Here is a 16067-nt window from a genome sequence, read left to right on the forward strand (position 1 = left end):
ACCGTTGTGTTAGGAAAACGGTTAAATAGCGACGATTAGATTTCGACTCAATTGCGATAACATGACAATTTCTGAGTAGAATTTTTCCATGATCACTTAAACTAAAATAAAGGCAAAACAATTCGATCGTGAAACCTAGGGACCAGTTCTACTAAAAAATTGTCAATAAGCGTCAGAAGCGTGTTTATAATTCATCTCGTGCTTAACGGTGAAGGAAAACATCGTGAGGAAACCTGCATGTGTCTAATTTCATTGAAATTCTGCCACGTGTGTATTCTACCAACCCGCATTGGAGCAGCGTGGTGGAATAAGCTCCAAACCTTCTCCTCAAAAGGGAGAGAAGGCCTTAGCCCAGCAGTGGGACATTAACAGGCTGTTACTGTGTCAGAAGCGTGAACGTTGCCGTTTATTTGATTTACTATTCTTTAATTTAATTATAGACTGATGGTATAAAATTTACAATTAAGTTTGAACACACAACGGTATAAGTTAATATCGTATCGGTTCGTTTCCGATCTAAATAAATACAGAATAGTCAAAGTGGATTGGAATTGTATCGGGAACGTATCGTTATAGATTAGTAATTTGCCCCCTCATGTTTGACGTTGCTTTTCCGAGACTAAAATAATTACATTATAAGGATCGTCTATCAAACTAAGCGTATAGTATCACCGCGTGAGTTCTTATGACCTTACTTATAAATGTACCTTAGCGGTTGGTTGAACAATGCTGTCTTCTTCTTTCGAATATCCAATCAATAATGACAGAAAGAGTGATATCGGTGTTTATCAAAACAGTCGCTAAGCAATGTTTAAAAGTTAAGGCCGTTATAGATTAGCACTGCTGAAAAGCTGTCATATTTTAATCATTTATTTATCTTTATCTATAAGTATATCCCATCAAGGCTGCGATTGAGCAAAATCGGGGATCGAAAGTGCTCGCTCACAAGTTTGGGAGGCCGCGTCTGACAAAACTTAAAACTGAAAATGGTGGGGTCGTTACCTCTAGGCCTGAGATTGTCGGAGAAGTAGAGAGGTTTTATGGTTAGTTGTTCTCTTCAAGATCGGATAAACCCGTGGGAATCAGTATTGATGACCAGCGCGCCCCTCTTACGCGCCATTACTCCGAGGAGCTCCCGGTCATTGACCAAGGCAAGATTAGGGCGGCTCTAGAACAGCTTAAAAACAACAAAGCTCCGGGAGATGACGGAATCACAACAGAGTTGCTTAAGGCAGGCGGGACTCCGGTCGTGAAAGAGCTAGCAAGCCTCTTTAATTCCGTCATCCACAATGGCAAGACCCCGGAAACGTGGAGCGGGAGTGGGGTGGTACTGTTTTTCAAGAAAGGTGATAAAATCCTCTTGAAAAACTACAGACCAATCTACCTGATGAGTCACGTGTATAAGCTGTTCTCAGCTGTTCTGTGTAGCCTAGGCGACTCTTCCCGGTGTGTCGGCCTCGGTATAAACTTGGACAAGACCAAGGTCATGTTCAATAGGCATGTCGTGCCGGGATCGATATACGTTGAGGGGAACCTCTCGAAGTTGTTAGTGAATATACCTACCTAGGACAGATAATACAAGTCGGTAGGAACAACTTCGAGAAGGAAGCCGATCGAAGAATTCGCTTGGGATGGGCAGCATTTGGCAACCTTCGTCAAGTCCTCAAGTCATCTATACCGCAATGTTTGAAGACGAAAGTTTTCAACCAATGCGTCTTACCTGCCATGACATACGGTGCCGAAACGTGGACACTAACTGCGGGACTAGTCCACAAATTCAAAGTCGCTCAGCGTGCTATGGAGCGAGCTATGCTCGGAGTATATTTGAAGGATAAGATCAGAAATGAGATTATCCGGAAAAGAACCGGAGTCACCAACATAGCTTGCAAAATTAGCAGACTGAAGTGGCAGTGGGCTGGTCATGTATGTCGTAGGACCGATGACCGTTGGAGCAGACGAGTCCTAGAGTGGAGACCGCGAATCAGCAAGCGCAGCGTAGGGCGCCCTCCAGCCAGGTGGACCGACGACCTTAAGAAGGTGGCGGACACCAACTGGATGCGGAAGGCGGAGGACAGGGAGCTTTGGCGCACCTTGGGAGAGGCCTATGTTCAGCAGTGGACAACGATTGGCTGTTGATTGATTGATTGATAAGTATGTGTGGGTAATCTTGTGGCAAGTGAATTGTGCTTTACTTCCATCACTTTCCCCCAACGAATTGAGCTGGCACACACTTTAATCGTTGCGTTGGTGACAATACAACACTATACTAAATTTTATTTGTTTAATTTTATAAAATATTTTAAAAATTCTTATCACGTTTGAACTTATTGCATTGATTATGAATATATGTAATGTTGAGGCATTGCACGTATAACACACGTAGAGTTACTGAATAAATGAATTTGCAATTACTTATTTACTCATATACTTTTATGCATATATAAAAATATGTCACATTATTACTAAAATAACAATAAACAAGTAAATATTGTGAGAGATGAGGATTTTATTACCATATTTTTACATATTATACAATGAACTGTCTTATGTGTATCCCAACTATTATAAATGCGAAAGCTTACACGAATAAAGATTTCGTTAGTCTGTTTGTTACGCTTTCACTTCCTAACTTCTCTACCCATCATCGTGAAGTTTTGCATACACGTTCTCAGGGGTACAGGAAAGGATATTGAGTACCAAACACCAGTCCCCTTACAAACGGGCGAATACGCGTGCGAAATATTGTAACCAAATAAATTGTCCATAACATTGGAAATAAATGATAATACTTTTGAACAACTTCGGTCACGGCGAGCAATATCAATGGAAACTTGGCAACTGTACCGGAGATATTATAGTCATAAGTGTGCAATATCTATTCACGACACGACCAGACAGAGTTCAAGCGCTGGATCAACGTCTTTACATGCTTTTCGAGGCAAGGGAATGCAAAAACTGACCTTTAAAATCCAGGCAGCTACTGAGAGTTCCTTAATAGAAAAAAATTAACTGGATTTTATTGTACTGTCTCGGGATTTGAGCCCGGGACCTCAGACTCTGAAACCAATGAAACATTTAAAAAATATAACATGAAACATAAATAAAGTGTAATAACAGTGTTTTAACAAAACACGCCACGTTTTATAACGATAACTATCTGCGAAACTCGTGCGCAGTATATAAAACTTACCACGTGTATATAATAGCCACGGAGGTTTGAAGGTACCAAGCATGTTGAAGAAAATTAAGCGTCAATAGCGCAATAACTACCTAGAGATGTAAAAAGTCGCTAGTTTGGTTCGAACCCTTTGACTATTTTCATCCCCACTCCTAATATAAGATATATATATAAGATAAAATTTGATAAAATTTGGTAAAAGCTAGCTTGAATCTCAAGGAAGGGTTCTTTTATACTGTAGTGTAGTATATAAGCAGCTGACACATGGTATTGAGGGCAGTAATAAATTTATCTTCAAACCTTAAACATCTACTTTATTTACCTAGTCCCGTCCTTACATGGCGACCCTGCCATTTAAGGTTTGGTTTCGGGTTCTAACGAAGTGCAGTATAACAATATAATGTCGCTCTGTGTAATATTGGACATTCGTGTATTTAATTGTTCGAACGTTAGTAGCGTCATAATACAAAATGGGCAAAGAACAAAGTAAAGAACAAATTGTGATTGCACAAAATGCCGCAGGAGGCGTGAATTCGGCCGACGTGGAACTAATACACCAAAATCAGAAAGTGACAAATATAATTTTGGGTATTTTTCTTTTACTTTTAATTTTGGGGGCAAAGTTTGCCATATATAAATTATATAAACGCTGCCACATAAACTGGATGCGTCAGGAGATGGCCAGGAGCGCTTTCAGACGTTCGAGGCGGGGACCAGAGATTGGAGAAAGAAATCAGGAAAGTGTCGTTTAGCCTGGAGACGCATCAATAGATGTTTATAAAAAAAAAAATAGGAGTGTAAAAGTGTGAAAAATATATAAAAGGAGAAGTGAAATAGTGTCATCAGCAAAGGTGTTATGGAATTATAGACAATAGATATATTCATATTTTATCATTATTTTTAAGTGTATATTTTTAAGCCGTTTCTTAAGATTTAAATGGATCATATATTAGATATAAAACATCAAATTGAAAATATAAAAATAAATTTAATTAAACTAAGTAAAGGGAAAAGAACTAAAAAGTTGTTAGAACAGAAATATTTAGAGGCAAAAAGTTTATATGACGAATATATAAAATATCGTGACGAGTTAAACTTTAATGCATCTAAAGGGTATATAAAAAAGGAAGAGATAAATTACTTATTAGTTGCTTGCGAAGAAATTGAATCGTTTTATCAAAAAATTCAAACAACTTGTTTAGTTAGTGACCAAGATTTTAGCACCATGACTGACTTTGACATGAAAACTGCTACTTCTCTTCTACCTATTATGACAGGAGATGAAGAAGTTACTAAAAAATTAATAGATTGTATCGAATTCTATAGCCAAACCATTAGGAAAGAACATGAACAGTTACTTATTTCTTTTGTCCTTAAAACTCGTTTAACTAAAAATGCCAAATTACGTTTATTATCTAACTATGAATCTTCCACAGAACTTATTGCCGACATGAAAAATAATCTGTTGACTAAGCAGTCAGCCACGGCACTACAAATAGAAATGTTAAAATCTAGACAAGGTTCGCAGAGTATTGAGGAATTTGGTAAGAAACTTGAGGATTTATTTGTTGAATTGACTATTTCCCAAGCTAACGGTGACGATAACGCGTTTAAAATATTGAGACCCGTAAACGAAAAATTAGCAATACAGCGATTCACCGAAGGTTTGAGGAACAGTCGATTAAGCACTATTTTAGCGGCCCGCAACTACTCAGAGCTGAAAGATGTTATAAGAGCAGCCAAAGACGAGGAACTGTCGCGTCAAGGCTCTTTTACATCAGCTGAAACGATTTTCACGACTCAACATCGAGGTAAGTACCAACCATCTTATAGGGGGCATAGTAGAGGTCGAGTATTAAACAACGCACGCCAACATTACACGCCAAATAGTTCATTTAGGCCGATGCCGAATCAAACATCTAGTTTATACCACCGAGGAAACAATAGAGGATCCACAAGTAATTCTCGAGGACGCGGACATAATTTTGAACGTGCAGTATCGCGAGGTAGAAATAATAACGGTAGAAAACAGCATGGGTATCTTATGAATCAATCCCAAAACGATATACAGGTTACTACTTCGGAAAATAACCAAAACTTAGAGTTTTTTCGATCCTAACTTTATTCTAGCATGCAATACATATAATAATTTCGTAGAGTTTACAATATTAGGTACCAAATATAGAATGCTAGTTGACACGGGCGCCTCGATGTCAGTGATTAAATACGATGTAATAAGAGATAGGAATATTCCAATACATCCAAAACGCGTAGCCGTAAATGGTATTGGTGGCACCTCGTACACCGAGGGCTATGTTTACATACCGTTTACCTTATGTGGAATAGAATTCAAACATAAGTTTTATGTCTTAAAGAATTTGCCTTGTATTCAAGATGGTTTAATCGGACAAGAATTTTTAACTAATTATAATTGTGTATTAAATTACGAAAATAATACATTTACTTTAAATAGCTTCGACAAACCAATTACGCTCTCCTTAGGTTTAGGAAAATTAGGTAAAAATACATTTATAAAGGTACCTCCGAGGTGTGAAAAGTTTTTTCAAGTTGATTCTTATTTGAATGAATCGTGTGTTATATTTCCCAGAGAATTGTGTGAAGGTGTATTTATCGCTGGAAGTATCTGTCAACCGAAAGAGGGAAAAATATTTATTCAAATTTTAAATACTCGCGAAACAGAAATTAATCTTAGTTATTTTAGGCCTGAAATTGATTTATTATCGAATTATAATATTTGTTCGTTTAACAAAGAAAATTTGGACGGAAAAAGAGTTCGGAAATTATTATCATTAATTAAATTGAATCATTTGAACAAAGAAGAAAGCATTAGTATACAAAGCATTTGTGCGAAATATGCTGACGTATTTTTCTTGCCAGGAGACAAGTTAGGTACGTGTAATCTTTACGAACAAAATATACAACTAAAAGCTAATACGAATCCGGTCTATACTAAACAATATAGATTACCGTTTTCTCAACGTGATGAAATAGAAAAACAAGTTCAAAAAATGTTGGCCAATGATATTATCGAACCCGCTAACAGCGAATGGTCTAGCCCAGTACTATTAGTACCTAAAAAATCAGAAGATAATAATAAAAGCTGGCGTTTAGTGATAGATTTTCGGAAATTAAATGATTGTATAATGCATGACAAATTTCCCCTTCCGAATATAAGTGATATATTAGACTCACTTTCAGGAGCTATTTATTTTTCTCAATTAGATTTAACACAAGCTTATTATCAAACGAAGCTAAATGCTGACAGTAGGAAATATACCGCATTCACAACACCGTCTGGCCAGTATCAAATGACCCGTATGCCTATGGGTTTGAAAACCAGTCCTGGTTCATTTTCACGCTTAATGACAGTAGCAATGTCGGGACTTAATTACGATAAATGTTTTGTATATTTGGATAATTTAATTTGTTTCGGAAGAAATTTAGATAGTCATAATAAAAATTTGTTAGATATTTTAACAAGGCTTAGAAAAGTTAATTTAAAATTAAATCCTGATAAGTGCGATTTTCTTCGAAAAGAAATTTTATACCTCGGACACGTGGTATCAGCGGACGGCATTAAACCAGATCCAGAAAAAATTAAGGCGTTAATTAATTATCCGGTTCCTAAAAACGTAGACGAGCTCAAACGATTTGTAGCCTTTGCGAACTATTATCGAAAGTTTATTCCGAATTTCGCCCAAATCTGTATTCCATTAAATGATTTATGTCGTAAAAATGTAATATTTAATTGGGATAAAAACTGTCAAAAATCATTTAGTACTTTAAAAGAAATGTTAATGAGCCCTCCAATATTACAATATCCTATTTTCGATTATAATAACACATTTATACTACAGACAGACGCCTCAGGGTATGCAATAGGTTCGATTTTATGTAATGCTGATCGTAGACCAATAGCTTACGCCAGTCGTAGTTTAAATAAAGCTGAACGTAGGTATCCAACGATTGAGAAAGAGCTTTTAGCGATTGTTTGGTCTGTTAAATATTTTAGACCGTATCTCTATGGACGAAAGTTCATTATAGAAACGGATCATAGACCCTTAATATTTTTATACAATATGACAGATCCTTCCAGTAGATTGTTAAAATTTCGGCTAATACTTGAAGAGTATGATTTTAAGGTTACTTATGTGAAAGGGTGTGATAATGTAGCTGCAGATGCATTGTCACGCATAGAAATTAGTAGTGAAGAATTAAAGGCGATGAATGATCATATTTTATCAGTACTTACAAGGGCACAAAAGAAGAAGCTTGATGAAAAACCTTGTAATTCTACTTCGGTTTCTAATATTTCTTCTGACGATTGGACTGATCACCCAAGAGTTGTAGAGATGTTAAAACTACCGAAGTATTACACGGAGTTGGTATTTGTGAATGAAGAAGAATGGAGAAAGTTTAAAAAATGCGTATCATTAGAGCGTGGTGATTATGCATACTCGTCGTCAAATCGTACAATTTTTGTGAAACTGTTTACCCAATCCCAGTGTACACGAGCTGTCTCTGTGAGGGAAATGGAATCATTTTGTATCGATTTAAAAATAAATACGTTATATGTAATAAAAGATGAGAATAATTTTCAAATAATTAAAGAGCTAGCTCAGGTTATTAATAAAATGCGTAAGTGGTCCGGACCCCGTTTATGCGTAATTAAAGGAGTTACAAAAATTATAGACGACGATACGAAAAGAGTTATATTAAACGATTATCATATCCTGCCCACTAGCGGACACGCAGGAATAAGACGTATGTTAAATAACATTCGTAAAAAATATTTTTGGCCAGGATTAGAGCATGATGTTAAGCTTTTTGTAAAAAAATGTAGTAAATGTCAACGTTATAAATATTTAAATACCATAAAAGAACCTATGACCATAACGGACTGTGGAAATTCAGCTTTTGATAAGATTTATTTAGATTTGGTAGGTCCATTGACAAGAGATAATAATTATAATTACATTTTAACGCTCCAATGCGACCTCACCAAATATGTCGAGGCATATCCGATAGCAGGTAAGGATGCGCGCACAGTAGCTACAACTCTAGTAAATAATTTTATACTTAGATATGGCATCCCTCGGCAGATCGTAACCGATAGAGGAACTGAATTTATAAATTCTACAATGGAAGAGGTTTGTAAAATTTTAAATATAAGTCAATTACAGTCTACAGCCTTCCACCATCAGACCTTAGGATCACTTGAAAATAGTCATAAACATTTAACATTTTATTTAAGAATGCAAGTTAACAGTCATAGTCAGGAATGGAGTTCATGGATTCCTTACTGGTGTTTTTCGTATAACACTTCTGTACACTCGAGTACAAAATTTACTCCATACGAATTAGTGTTTGGCAAACAATGTAACTTACCAAGTAATCTTAGGTCGACAATAGATCCAATTTACAATTTTGATGATTATGCAATAGAACTAAAATACCGGTTACAAAAGTCACAAAATGATGCTAAAACAAACCTCATAAATTGTAAAACTTTAAGAAAAATAAAATATGATAGAAGTATAAACCCAGTGGAGTATAAACAAGGAGACTTAGTATTGATTAAAAATGAAAATATTAGCAAACTTGATCCATTATATTTAGGTCCATATACAGTTGTTAAAGATTTATCACCGAATGTTGTAATTTTAGTCAATGGTAAAGAAAAAACTGTTCATAAAAATAGGACAAGACTTTATGTTGAATGATCATTAAACATATTGTTTATTAAGACTTGTGATTATGACTGTACCTATTATGATATTTGATATTAAATTTCAGCACTGCATTATTATACCTTTGTTTACATATTTGTTTTATTTTGTTTAATTATTATTATATTCAATTTTATTTTACTTTTTCATATTGTATTTTGATAAAAAAAAATGTTAATGTATCCAACATTTTTTTTTTTTGTTTGGTAGGGCATGTAGTGTAGTATATAAGCAGCTGACACATGGTATTGAGGGCAGTAATAAATTTATCTTCAAACCTTAAACATCTACTTTATTTACCTAGTCCCGTCCTTACAATACCTATTTAGCTTATGTCCGCTTCGCTCGCGTGTTGGGGGAATGTTGGTCTCGGATTTAAGATATAAAAAGTAACCTATGTCCTTACTTGGTGTCCAAGCCTGCTTCATACCAAATTTCTTCATAATCAGTGCAGTGGCCTAGCCGTGAATACTTGACAGACAAACAAAGTTACCTTCACGATTATCTACCTAAAACGCGGGCGAAAACTAGTCTTTACTATATCTTTTTATCTAGTTAAAACCTTTTTATGTATGTCAAAACATAACATGAGTTTTCAAAAACACCAGCGACATATTATTACAGAATACCACACCCCAGTATGTGTCGACTAACGACTTTGCGGATTTAGAGACTTAGTGTTATATAAACATGGAAAGACAACATATTGAGTAATTCAACATAAAATTTATTTCAATCCAAATACTGCAACTCGCTATTTTTTGATATTTAATAACCCTGTCCCAGTCTATAGTTTCATCTGATAATTACACCGTATCTTCTAACAAAAAAAAAAACATTATAGAAATTTTACGATAGATACTATGTGAACTGTCGTGTTATTTTAAAATTGAAGTTAATTTACTTAATTTACGAAGCTGAAAATGTGAAATTGCATTATGAGTTAGCCTATAATTGCGATGTATAGTGTTAATAAGTGTCATTATTTGGAATTGTTATTTTCTGGGACAGACATGTAAAAACATTGTACATTGTGTTGACTTCCTATAAAATAAAAAAATAAAAAAATAAATTTAGTAATTACGCGAACATTTAATGGATAAACCCGAATACCACCAAATTGTCATTGTCATATGTGTTTATAATTTATATCGTGTGAATGAAGACATCGGAAGGAAACCTACGTACACACCAAACAGCTTTGGAGCTTTGGCGGAACAGAGTCTAAAACTGTTCAAAAAGGAAGGGCAGCCCTTTTCCCAGCAGTAGCATAGTTGATGTGTTACTACATAATACATTGTATTATTGTTACTGTCTATTGTCTTGGTTTATTCAACTACACTGTTTACATACGTAGACAACTAACATCTACAAGAGAAAAATAAATGAATATAAAAATAATAAAAAAAATCATAATTCCATTATCGAACCCTTGTAACCAAGGCGTAACTACCACATTGTCATGGAAACTCAATGTTTGTGCAAATATCCATAAGAATCGGTTCAGCAGAAGTAGAAAAAGCTTTCACAACATTTGAAGCAAACATATACACGGGGTAGCTAAATGATAACGTTAATCATCTTTGATAATTCTTTTATTATTATTAACAAAAAAAATGGCTTTGCATCTTCGCGTCATACGTGTGTCGGGATTTAAGTGCGCAATTATATTCAAAATAATAAAAAAATTAAATACTGATGGGAAACAAAATATTCGTTAAAATACAATTTTAATTTAAAACTTTAATAATTAATTAACAGTAACGGAAGCACAAGTTTTACATACAATTAAACGTGTAGTAAGTAGCGTCATTGACTCACGTTCTGTTTGTTTTGAATCCACATAAAATTATTATTATTTATTTAAAATATAATTTAATATATAGAAAAAAATGTCATACAATAATGAAGTTAATGATATCTACGTTTATTAGGCTAAGAACATCATATAAGTATAATACTGGAATGGTTTGGTTTTTTTTTTCTAAAAGTTTCAAAATCTTAACTCGTATTAATCACGGTAATTTATTAAAATAGCAGTTACTTAAGCTGCTAATGACTACATGATATTTAATTAAAGACCTAACCTTGTCAACAAAAAGGCGCGTGAAAAATTCAAATTCGGTGTAAAATTTGTTTAATTACATTCGAATTGCGAATCTGCGCATGCACATCGGACGGTTATTGTCCTGCTGTCACTCACTTGACGCTTGCTCGTCGCTCGGCTCGCGATCAGTGTGGAACAGACATTCAATGAGAAAGGTTGTCCTGTTACTGCGGTAAAGAGTTGCGAGTTATATATTTTTCTATCGACGTAATTACTGTTTAATAATATTTTAATTTACCGTACAAATTACTGTGTTGTGTAAAGTGATATATAAGACGCAATTTCAAAGGAGTTTCGTCGTTGTAAGTAACTTTTTTATATCAAGTTTTATTATTTGTTTGATAATAAAAAAACACGATTAAAATTAACAATATCTTATATTTAAAAATCTATTATAGCTGACTTTATGTTTAACTTTATTCAAAAATAAAATTTAAGATCAAAATAACTACTTTTTTTAACTCGTCAGCTGTCAATTGTAAACACGTTTAAATTATGGGTTATTTATTGCATCACAGAGAATACGTATAAATGTTTATACGATAACTGTTGAAGATCTTCAGAATATTTTTATTTTTGTTTTATGTAGAAAGAGTCTGACATTGAATACGCAGAATTGCAGAAATAAGTCGCTTCGACCGCTTAAATCTCGATTCTCGTTTCTCGTTTCCTTTCGATTGGGCCTTTCGCAATATTTATAATTATAAGGTTAAGATTTTTTTTGATCAGTGTAATGTTACATTTATTTTAATTAATGTTAGCGTATTCTGTGTTCTCGTGTTCAGCTGTTAATCCTAACTAATAAAAAGGTAAGTTTGACGAAGTCTGTTATAAAAGTAGCTTTCAAAATGCCTGTCAAAACTATATCAGATATATTATTTTTTTTTAATTTTAGACAATAATTGAAACCGACAGCATCTATCTATTATTTATAGATAACGCACCGTAACTATTTCTATTTCAAAAATAATGCTTTAAAATTAATTAATCTTTAGTATAATTCAAATGCCACACAAAAATATTATTCCTTATCAAATGAAAATAATTTTAAATGCTTAATGTAGATAAATATTGCCTTTTACACTCTGCAATACGAACCGCGTACAGACAGCAGGGCGTCTTGTTCGGTGCATTAGCACGTTACTGGTATTTTATTTGTACAAATTTAAAATATAAATATAATGCCTCTATTTCTAAGATGTCTTTAGGGCTATTCTGTATGAACAAACTCGAAGCACACCGCAGAAAGCGTTCGTGAAATGACAGAAAGTGATATGCGACATTGACCAATTATAACATTTGTCGAATACACACATCAAAATAGTATACACCATAAATCTATTGTCAACATTTCAGGGGAGAAAAATGAATTGATTTACAGAATAGCATTGATGTCGAAAGCCGGAATCGTTTTGCCGCCACACATTTCGTTTGGTCCTCACAAATTTGTCATGAGTTAAGGTCAAATGGCTGACTGACGACCTAGTAATAAAATTAAGAAGATGATGGCAGCAATAAATAATTATACATTTACATTATTATGAATATTGTATACTATAATATGTTAGTAAAATGACAACCCATATCGCGCGGCTGAAATAAACCTGCGTGGAAAGCTTAAAGCTAACTCCACTACGCCATTCCGGTGCAGAGTGGATATACATAGAGGAGCATTAACTTGCCACGTGCTGGTTTCATTGTGACGTTTTCCTTTAGACCAAAGCGCGAGACAGATCATGTATTATAATAAAAAATTAAGCACGTTAAAACCCATATATTTGGTTTGTCCACGTTATAGATAATAATTGATGACACTCGTCTATGTTTATATATGTGAAAAATCCTATTTAATATTTCAATAAAATACAAAATTGTTGCGAAGTGTTTGCTCAATCATAAATATAAATTAAACACATAAAAAGTTGTTGCGCTTGCCTGGATTTAATCTGCGATGAATGCTTGGATCTGTAAATGTAAATTGGATGGGTACACAGTCCAAGGAGCCATAATGAGTGGTTGAATGTAGTGGAGTATGACTCAGGATGTACAAACCATTTCTTAATGATCAACCGACCATGGGATCTAACTCCTCTAGCTCACTCATCATCCTCGTCCTCCAACTAAACAAATAAACAGTGTAATCTCAATACAAACCTTTATAAATTCGAAAGTTATCCTGTATGTCTGTCTGTTACGCACGGCTAAACCACTAAAGGTTGTGGGTTCGATTCCCTCCCAGGACAGACATTCGTGTGCATGAACATGTCTGTTTGTTCTGAGTCTGGGTGTAATTGTCTATATAAGTCTATATTTATTTGTCTGGTTTCGATAGCACAAGCTTTGTACAAGCTTAATTTGGAATCAGATGACCGTGTGTGAAAAATGTCCCAGGATATTATTATTATTATTACTAAACTGATTTTGATGATTATTGGTATGAAGTAGGCTTGAATCCTAACGAAGGACATGGCCACTTTTTTATTCATCTGACTTCTAACACGCGGGCGACAACTAGTTTGTATAAACTTTATGGTATTTTTCTTATTATAAAAAACGAGATTGTTAATTAAGTTTTGTATAGTTATAAAACAAATAGCAAGATTTTAAGCATGTTATTTTAAACGAGAGACCCGAATCACAGGTAATGTTTAAAGCTCGAAGTTAAAGGCATTGACTTTCGTAATGATTTTTTGAGGCAGGAGGAAAAATATTTTAACATTGAATACCTTCGGAAATATTATTCTGGAAGACAAAGTCAGGCAAATTAATTAACAATTCAATCGGTTATTCAACGTTATCATTAATGTGATGTACTTTTGGAATCGGCCCTAAACTTCCTTTATTATACCTAAGTCGTTTAAAACTTTATAAAAAAAGTACGTATTAAAAATAAAATTTGTTATTTCGTTTTAAAAATATGACTTCCACGTATGTTGTTAGTGTTTTTTTTGTGACATCCCTCTTAACAAGTAAAGGTTGTTGTCATTCAACTCGTTGGGCCAATATTCGTGCTATTTTTAAATAAGACTCCGCTTAGCTGATTATTTTTTGTTCACCACCTACATACTGGGTCCTTTCTTTTTTACGGACTTAAAGGTGGAATATATCGTAAACTTTCCGACTTCAGACTTGGTAGTACAAAAATAAAACATTTAAATAATATTGTGCATATTTCTCTCTTTATACATTTCACGGTTTATTTTTTTTTCTTTTTATAATTTTATGCTGTGGCTGTATTTTTAACACCTTTGTCATGACTCTTAAGTTTTTTTTTAATACGCAACGGATAATCTTAATTAATAGTTCATTGAGGACTCCACGACACGATTTATATATATTCTAAATTTGAATTACATTACCTTTTTAGATTTGATTATTATGTTCGCAATAAAGTTTCAATCAGGATTTTTGTGTATTTTTTATTCCTCTTTCAATACTTCAGAAATCAATTAGTTATAATATGGTGATGTACTGTATGCAAATTTGTGACAGACTGATTTAATGATATTAACGTCCCCGAAATAATAAAGCTAAATACGATCTCGGAGACTTAATAAAAAAATAAAAACCAAATACTTTTCGATCAATGAAATGTTGATTCTTCCATAAATCATATTTAACGCTTATAATACGATTCAAAAGTAGTATTTGTTTATATATGTATTAATAGAATATTTTGCATCGGTTGCTTAGAACTGATTTAAAATTCAGTGACAAAATTTGACCCCTACACATGCTAACAAATAAAGTCGAATAAAAATATTATATTATAAAAAGGCAGTATTCGATTAAATTTTGCATTATATAACTTTGACTTTAACTTTAACTTATGTTATATATGGATGCAATTACCGCCTTATACAAACATAAAATGTAACTTGTATCCTGCTTAAATATAAAAACATATTTGATCATTCAGTATTGTTCAGTAAACGCCTCGGAAAGCGATACGATTTGCGGTTCTAATTTCCAATATCATATAGTTAAGGTGCAGTTCTAACTGCCAGATGGTCGGCGTCGAATTTCGATCGGACTTGGCATAGTCAAACGTATACCATTTTAATGAGAAAGCCGCAATTGATCGATACGTAGCTTTACATCAAATGATCGGATCGATTTGCCTCAAAAGATCCACCAACGATCAACTAAGTGCTAAAGCTTACCAGCTCTTAAATGTCCCACTACTGGGCAAAGAACTCTTTTGAAAATGTTTGGAGTTTATTTCACCACGCTGCATCAGCTGGTTTGACTTTGTTTATAAACACGGGACGTTTTTGCACCTCTTTTACGATGTTTATTTGAAAACTTATAATTTAAATCCACAAGCTTTGAACCCATAATCTTTGGTTGAAATCCACGTGTCATATGATCCACTGAGCCATTTTGGTTCCTTACGAATATCAAATATATTCAATAATCACTTTAAACATTCCAATAAATTATAAGATGAAAAGATAATTTCAAAACATATTTTACGAAAAAAACTTAATCTGATACAGTTATTATTAAAACGATAAATTTTTGTACAAAACACATACGTCTGGGTGGGTACCACCCACTCATCAGATAATCTACCGCAAAACAGCAGTACTTGGTATTGTTGTGTTCCGGTTTGAATGGTGAGTGAGCCAGTGTAATTACAGGCACAAGGGACATAACATCTTAGATCCCAAGGTTAGTGACGCATTGGTGATATGAGCGATGGTTAACTTCTCTCAATGCCAATGTCTATGGGCGTTGGTGACCAGTTACCATCAGGTGGCCCATATGCTCGTCCGCCTTCCTAATCTATAAAAAAATAAATACGTATAAGTATTTTTCTTATTATGTTTTACAAAATCCCCGTGGGAAAGTATTATGCGGTAATGCACCAGGTCGTTGTTTTGTGTTAAATGTTGCTTAAAAATCTTTTGCATAATACCTTTGTCGTGTGATTTTATGCACTCTATTGATTCCGCGGTAAGATTTTATAAATAGGTGTTTTTTATACTGTAAAGCGCGTTTCAATATACGTATGTGTGAATTAATTATT

At 34.0% G+C, this 16067-nt stretch overlaps 3 protein-coding genes across 3 annotated transcripts in view; all 3 read left to right on the forward strand.

The window, feature by feature from the left end:
- LOC126776699 (uncharacterized) overlaps nucleotides 1-5693 on the forward strand; it is a 150287-nt gene extending 144594 nt beyond the window's left edge. Inside the window, exon 2 of the mRNA XM_050499326.1 lies at nucleotides 5681-5693. The gene's annotated coding sequence lies outside the window, so the exon portion shown is untranslated. The remainder of the gene's footprint in view (nucleotides 1-5680) is intronic.
- Nucleotides 1-16067, forward strand: part of LOC126776693 (prolyl 3-hydroxylase sudestada1) — a 382982-nt gene that overhangs the window by 338990 nt on the left and 27925 nt on the right. The window lies entirely within an intron of this gene.
- Nucleotides 11183-16067, forward strand: part of LOC126776662 (uncharacterized) — a 91783-nt gene continuing 86898 nt past the window's right edge. Inside the window, exon 1 of the mRNA XM_050499284.1 lies at nucleotides 11183-11337. The gene's annotated coding sequence lies outside the window, so the exon portion shown is untranslated. The remainder of the gene's footprint in view (nucleotides 11338-16067) is intronic.

This window comes from Nymphalis io, chromosome 21 (genome assembly GCF_905147045.1).
Source record: "Nymphalis io chromosome 21, ilAglIoxx1.1, whole genome shotgun sequence".
NCBI lineage: Eukaryota > Metazoa > Arthropoda > Insecta > Lepidoptera > Nymphalidae > Nymphalis > Nymphalis io.